The following is an 8,055-nucleotide window of genomic DNA, read 5'->3' on the forward strand; positions in this document are numbered from 1 at the left end:
CCCGCTTGCCTGGGTATTTAATCGCATATCTCCACAAGGTTGACACATCCAAAGTGCTGTGTGTGCTGGGGTTGGGACTAGGACACTGTGGAAAGGTGGTGGTATGGTCAGTTAGATTCCTGACCTGGGAGACAACTGTCTTTCTCAGAAATGTAGCATCTCCTGTTCTCAGCAGCGGCAGGCAGCAGATCTTAGTTCCATCAAGAGGCAAGACTGCCTGGAAGCCTTCACCCAATAACATCCCAATCTCCCTAGCACAGTCCTTTGCTTCATCTCTGCTGGCACATTCGGTCTGTCTGTGCCACGCTCAGGATGTCTGCAGAACCACCAGCTTGGGAGAAGGGGGAGGAACTTCAGCTGACTTGCTCTAGAGAGAGGTGATATTTCCATAGGGGACACTTGCTCTTTCTTTGTTAAACCCAGAGTAGAATGAAGTAGCGAGTTGGTTCCTCCCTCTGAATGAGATATGGTTAGAGGCTGATGGGAGGGATTCATAAAACCCGATGTCACCTTATACCAGGGGCAGCAATCAGAAAGGATTTTTATTTCAGTCTGTGAGTGGTGCGGTGCGTGCACAATTGGATCTGATAGATTCCAGCTGCCAGGCTGGGGAGTTTAGAGAGCTCCGCAGATACCTGATGAGCACGTGTACAAGAGAAACTGAGTCCTAACGCTTGTGGAAATGTAAAAGGGGGGAGGAGAACTGGCAAGCCGTGGACACAGCTGGGCTGCAGCCCACTGCCCTCTGGCATGTAAAGCTGCAGCAAGTGCCACCACATGTCGGCTCCACAAGTGAGCTCTCGCTGCTGGCAGGTCAACATGGTGGGTGACCTACTAGATGCTCAGGCAGCTCCACAGTCTGCTGACTTGATTTTGCCGTTTTAAAAAATACTTGAAAAGTAAAGTGATTACATTGCTCCATGCTCCCAGTTCCTGAGTCCTTACCACCCACACACCCTGCTCAGTGCAGTATGCAGGGCTCCGGGTAGAAAGCGCTCAGAGGGATAGGTGGGCCTGTCTACACCACATATGGTGCACTAGGTAGTCAGGTAAAGGTTAAAGGCCCGTTATTTGTTCTGCTTTTCCCCAACTTGCTGGGAAAGGGCCAGAGTAATTTTCCAGCAAAATGTTTTTCTAACAGAAAATTGGGTTCTCAACAAAGTCAAAATGATGATAGAAAGCATCACCGTTGAGTCTGCTGACTAAAAGTCAAAATTTTCCATGGGGTGGGGCAGGAGCCCATTTTCCAACCAGCTCTACTTCTTAGTAGAGCTGGTTAAACTGTAGAGCTGGTTAAACTGGTTAAACTGCATTTTACAATGAAATAATACTGAAATAATTTTACAGTGGAAATGCTACAATTGACGCTGGTTATTTTTTTTTTTTAATGTTTTCCATTGAAAAATGCAGTTTAGTTGAAAGTGAAATGTTTTGCAGAGACATGTCAATGCTGACATTTTAATTGGGAAAAAGTTGAAATGATCTTTCAACTTTCTTGTTTCAATGTCGAAACCTTTCATTTAGATTCAGCAAAAATGTTTCATTTTGATCTCATTTCAGTTCATGTCATTTCAATGTTTGGATTATATTAAAACCATATTTTTCATTATATTTATATATTAGATTTAATGCTGCATATGTTATATTTAATATTTTAATAGAATATAAAAGTCAAAACAAAAATTAATCAAATCGATACAGTCAAAATGAAACACTGACATTATCAAACCACTTTGACATAACTGAAGCTAAACAACTCGACATTATCAACATGAAATATCTCGAGGGCCCCAGACATAAGGTGTTTCAGAATTGGCACAAATGGGGTCACTGGTTGGCAATGGCGGAAGGGAGCCCAGCTAATGAATGTGCTGGGGAGACTGAACTGCTCTCTCACCACAAGCATTTTTCTGGGCTGCAGGGGGGGCTGGGTGGCCCCAAGGGTGGGGGAGGCTTGCACTGCTTCTGCCCATGTTGTTCTTGTGCTGCAGCTATTTTGTGGCAATGAGTTCCATGGGCCAGCTATGGTGCATTATTACACCCATTTATAGCAGCAAACTGTGGCCCCAGGAGATGAAGTGAATTTCCCATTGTCACATGATCAGCTGGGCCCACAAGCCCTGAATCTTGTTCTCCTGCTCCTATTCCCAGATCTAGAACTCTCCCTCTGAAGGGCAGGATGGTACACAAGGGCCTGTATTTTTTCCTAGTAACATTTTTTTTTTCCTTTCCCAAGAATCTAATGAGGAATGAAAAGCATGTTGTGGGGCACAAATACTGCATTATGAAAGCTCAGTCTTTGTGTGGAAAGGCAGCTAAAGGTTAATGACCCAGTAATTCCAAAGACAAGACAAAACTGCTGACATTGATCTCAGTAACTGTTACATTAAACAAAGTAAACAGCCATTTGTACATCTCTGCAGTTTCCTGGATTTCCCATTATATTCTCTGTGGTTACACTTAGAATGTCTTGTAACTCTTAATAAAATACAAGGGTATTGGACCAACTGTCCAACCCTTTTTCCATCACAGGGTGCACAGGGCATGTTATTGAGCATGGCAGAGTCAAAGACAGGTAGCTGATCCACTCCCAAATCAAAGTTCTCTCCAAAGACAATGCACTTTACAGATCACTCTGCATCGAAGAGATGCTGCTAACCCTTAGAATGGCATTGGCTTGGGAGAAAGGTCAGATTCTTGTCTTCCTATCCAGTGTGGAAGCAAAGACAAAAACAAGCTATTACAGGAAGCAAGAGTTCTTCTGGTTAACACACCCAAATTCAGAGGGGAACGGTGTTTATTTTTTATTTTAAAAAAATTGGGGTGGAGGATTTGGTAATTTTATTCTTGATTTTTCATCAAATCCCCTCAAATTTTAGAAAGCAAAATTTCTTTACAAAAAAGGACCACTTTTCATCCAAAGAAAATTTCAACTGAAGAATTTCAACCTGAAGTTAAATTGGACAATTTAGAAACTCCAAGGGAGCTGGACTCCACAGGGGGCCTTGACACAAGTGTAGATCAAAGAGCTCTAGGGAGCTTTTAGTGCACAACAGCAGGACAGTTGGTGCATGACTCGCTAGTAGAAGGTAGATTTCACATCCCAGCTGCCTGTGCACTAACTGTTCATCCAGACAAGCCTTTAGACTGTGTGGAAAGCGATGCTGCACAAATGGCATTGTGGGCGTGTCTACTGCATCTCAATTTCTTGATCAGATGTTCCCAGTTTACAAGTCAGAAGATGTTTGAGGGGGGGTTTAAGTGCCAACCGTACAAATTGAGCCTGGGATCTGAAAATCAAGCTGGATTCTTTCCTTTTCACACACCATCCCAATATGTAAGAAAGGTGAAGATTTTTACTTTTTTAAGTACCTAGAATAGTGGTGCACAAACTTTTCCTGTCGCACCCGCCCCTTAACAGAAATGGAATCTGTCTGAGCCCCACCCCATTACTGCACAGTTGGCTCAGCAGAGGGTCTTGGGGTGAAGGCAGAGCTGGGGGCAGAACTGGGGATGGGGATAGAGGCAGAGCAGACCTGGGAGCAGAGAGGGAATGAGGGCAGAGTTGTCTGGGGGGCAGAGCAGGGGGTGAAGTGGAATTACAGCTGGGGCCAGAATTGGGCTGAGGGCAGAGCAGGGCTGGGTGGCGCTCCCTCCCCACCCCCTCTGGAGGCTGGCCCGGGTCTTGCCAGCCCCCAAACATTCCTCCACACTCCCCTAGGAGGGTGTACCCCACAGTTTGGGGACCACTGACCTAGAACATCTGGGCTTGGCCCATTGTGGTTTGATGGTGGAGACAAGTTAACTGTTTCACATTTGCTAAAGCTAGACTATGAACTGACTTGTCTGATAGAGAACTGTTAGCGTTCGCAGAGAAATGCATGGCACAGAGGCGCAGGGAAGCTTTTTTATCATTCCTGCTGTCCCTGACAGAAGCAAGTTGATTCTAACAGTTTATCTTTAAATAACAATAGTGATAATACTGCTGAATATGAAACATGATCGATGCTTTGTGTAGGCCACCATCCAGCCCAGGCTCTGAAAGTGCTTTACAATCACACAGATTACAAACACAAGATCAAGGCATGGTAATGTAAAAGTCTCCACTGTCTTATTGACCCCCAGGGAAAGGGGGCATACGCATGCCATTAGCTTCAAAATAAATGAGGTAATGCCCTGAACATGATGGTAGGGGCTAAGTCTTCTAGAAGAACACAAATGGTTAACTCTAGAGGACTAATATCCTGTTTGCAGGCTGACAAATCCTTGCAGAACAATTAATTAATAGAGAAGTCATCATTAGTTACTTTTCTGTTTTAAATTCCATAGTAACAGCTCACATTTCCCATTATGTTGTATTAACGCTGCCACAATGTGCCACTAACTCATGCAGTGGTACTAACACATTGTGGCAGGATCCTTGCTCAACCCATGGGATGTACTAATATTTTGAAAGTTTATTTTTAAAATTACATGCCATTTTCCCAAATCATTCATACATGCAAAATGTTTCCATTTGAGTAATTGTCAGTCTGTGGCGGCATTAGTGGTAAGCAGCTGTTTCTGTTTGGAGAAGAAGGCAGTGGATTATGCTGAAAGGAGAATTATGGGACAGGAGGGAGGTTACTAGAGGAGTTCCTCAAGGATTGCTTTTGGGACCAATCTTTTTCAATATTTTTACTAATGACCTTGGCACAAAAAGTAGGAGTGTGCTAATGAAATGTGCTGATACAAAGTTGGGAGGTATCATCAATACAGAGGAGGATTGGAACATTATACTGGAAGATCTGGATGACCTTGAAGATTAGAGTAACAGAAATGGGATGAAATTCAATAGTATGAAGTGCAAGGTCATGCACTTAGGGTACAATAACAAGAATTTCTGCTACAAACTGGGGGCTCATCAGTTGGAAATAACAGAGGAGATGCAAGACCTGGGTGTGTGGGTAAATCATAGGATGAGTATGAACCAGTATAAGGTGGCTGTGAAAAATGCAATCATAGGCAAGGCATTTCCAGTAGAGACTGAGAAGTGTTAAAAAGGCAAATGCGATCCTAGGATATGTTAGACGAGAGATTTCTGTTAGAGACTGAGAAGTATTAATGACATTGGACAAGGCACTTGTAAGACCTCATTTGGAATAGAGTGTACATTTCTAGTCACCCATGTTCAACAAAGATCAATTCAAAGTGGAACAGGTGCAGAGAAGAGCCCTTAGGATTATCAGGGCAATGGAGGGCCTATCTTATGAGAGGAGACTGGCTTGGCTTGTTTAGTTTAGCAAAAAGGAGACTGAGAGGGGATATGATTGCTCTGTGCAGGTACATTAAGGGGGTAAATACGAGGGAGGGTGTAGAGGTATGTAAACTAAAGGACAATGATGGCACAAGAACAAATAGATGTAAACTGCCCATGAACAAATTCAGGCTGGAAATTAGAAGAAAGTTTCTAACCATCACAGGAGAGAGATTCTGGAACAGCCTCTCTGTAGGAGTTTTTTGGGGGGAAACAACTTAATTAGTTTTAAAAGAGAACTGGACAAATTTCAGTGCAATGGTATGACAGGGTTGCTTGTGATGGTAAGGGGCCAGGCTCAACAGTTCTGAAGTTCACTTCTGGTTTATATCTTATGTTCCTAAAGCTCATGCTTCATGGTTTCAGCTGGTCATCCTCAGGGGTCAGGAAGGGAGTCCCCCCATGTATTCTGGGAGGGTTTTTTATCTCCTTCCTCTGAAGCATCAGAGACGGCCATGGCTGGAGTGTTTTTCGCCTTCCTCTGCAGTGTGTGGGCATGGGCTGCTTGTCATGAGTAACTGGGCATATCTCACGTAACCAATTCCCTGCCATTGTGGGGGCCTTGGATATTAGTGCACCGTGGTCCTTCTATTCTCTACCTGTGGCATAGAATAGTCTAGTCTCCTTTGGTCTCATTTTGGTTGTTAGGTTTTAAAAGCAGGTGGCTGGGTGGTGGTGCTGGCCTGTGATATACAGGAGGTCAGACTAGATGATCTAATGGGCCCTTCTGGCCTTAATCTGTATGATTCTATGATTCCTTAACCTGAGGTGGTATTACTGGACAATACAGAAGTTAGATGCAGGGTTTCCTGCTGTTATAGGATGATCTGGCTATATCAGATCCCCCAAAAGCATAGAGCTGTGGGTGCAAATCATCGTGTGCACCTGTAACTTTTCCAGCTTGGGCAGAACTCACATCTTTAGAGGTTGAGCAAGAGTTCACGTTGGAGTCCATGATGTGTTTTGTTACCAGGAAAAGTCCGGAGTTCAAAAGTTGGGACCTACACCCAACCTTTCCAAAAGTTCAGGGTTAGTTCAGCATTGAAGAGCTGCTTTGGGGCCATTAAAGAGTTAGTTTTAACTACAAAGTTCACTCAGATCAGGATCTAAATCTGAAATTGGCCAACACTGGGAGTGGGAGGGAGTTTGATTGAGATGGATTCAGGCCCATGTCTCACTGGTACTGTGTTACAGCCAACAAATGTGCACACCCAAGAGGTACCTGTGTAAAACAACTAAAGATTATTCATTCTTCACAAAAGAAAACCAGAAATGTCATTTCTCAAAGAATGTACTGTCCAGAGGCAAAGTGACCTTGAGTGACCAAGACAAACATAAAGGAGGGATGCACAAGCTGCAAATATAAAGTAATATAAATGCAAACTATATAGGAATAGTAAGTTTTATCCCCTAAAGTCAAGGACCCTGTGGAGAACAGATTATTGTGGCATATGTGGCCAAGAAACAGTACTTTTTACAGGGGTCTTAAACAATAAAATTAATAAGATTTTGCTTTACAGGTAAGCTGGCCATGGAAACATGTCCTCTTTGTTTTAACTTATTGTGACACTGAGCCAAAAGGGTGAAGCACTAGCAGGCCAAATGACCCAAATTCAACCTTTAGAGACATATTAGAAGAATATATAAATGGCAGTTAGGGCCATTCCTTATTTAGATAGACTAGAACTTTGAAATTTAGACTTGTATTGTTAGAAAATTGGAAGAAGGTAATGAGTGTATTCGTCTGTGTTTACATATATATTATTAGAGGTTAACAATGTAACCAGACAGTTCCTGTCTGTTACTATATTCTGTTGTGTCAGAGATCAAAGGGAGATATCAACATTTAGATGAAACTTTAATATAGTAATGTTATTGTCTTTATTTTGCTTTGAACTTTGTAGCAAACTATGTGTGAATGGCTGGAGATGAGTAGTAACCTTATGTTAATCGATGCAGCTAATTAGAAGTGTGTGCATAGGAAACAGGAGGTTTTACTTCAAAGTCACAGTGATTACCTAACCTATTATTCACACAAGGAATACCTACTGTCAAGAGATTATCAACAGATTATCAACTGCCAAAGATCTATAAAAGAACTCTAGGAACCTGATCATGTCTTCTCGGATCTGCTTAAATTTGGTCAGGGGAAGCTTGAGTTGCAAGACTGAGGGTATGTCTTCACTTACGGCAGCAAATTCGCCGCCATCAGATTGATCTATCCGGATCGATTGAGTGGTCAGTGAAGACTCGCTTGATCGATCCGGAAGTTGATGCAATAAAACCACGGCCTCAAGTGGCATAGCGCTGCGTCAACAGGAACGCATTTCCCATTGGCTCAGCACAGTGAAGACGTCGCATAGAAGAGTAGCTTGCTTAACTCCTGTCGACTGCTGCCGAATTTCAAGGTAAGTGTAGACCTGGCCTGAGATCTCCAGCTCCAGTCTGGATTACCCTACTAGTTCTCATAGGAGAATTTAAACCCTCTACACATGGACTGCCTATTTGGACTATAACCTGATGAATTGATTCTGGAAAGAACTTTTTGCAATTCAGCAGCTCACCATCTCTACTATGAAACTGACCTAAGAACTTTATTCATATCTGTATGTATAATGATCTTTTAACCAATACTCTCTCTTTTTTTAAATAAATCTTAGTTTAGTTAATAAGAATTGGCTGTAGGCATATATTTGGGTAAGATCTGAAATATTCATTGGCCTGGTGGTTAGTGTGTCCGATCTCTTAGGATTTGTAGA

Source organism: Emydura macquarii, unplaced genomic scaffold (assembly GCF_026122565.2).
Source record: "Emydura macquarii macquarii isolate MOO-44397 ecotype Brisbane River unplaced genomic scaffold, CSIRO-AGI_Emac_v2 contig_1483, whole genome shotgun sequence".
Lineage (NCBI taxonomy): Eukaryota > Metazoa > Chordata > Testudines > Chelidae > Emydura > Emydura macquarii.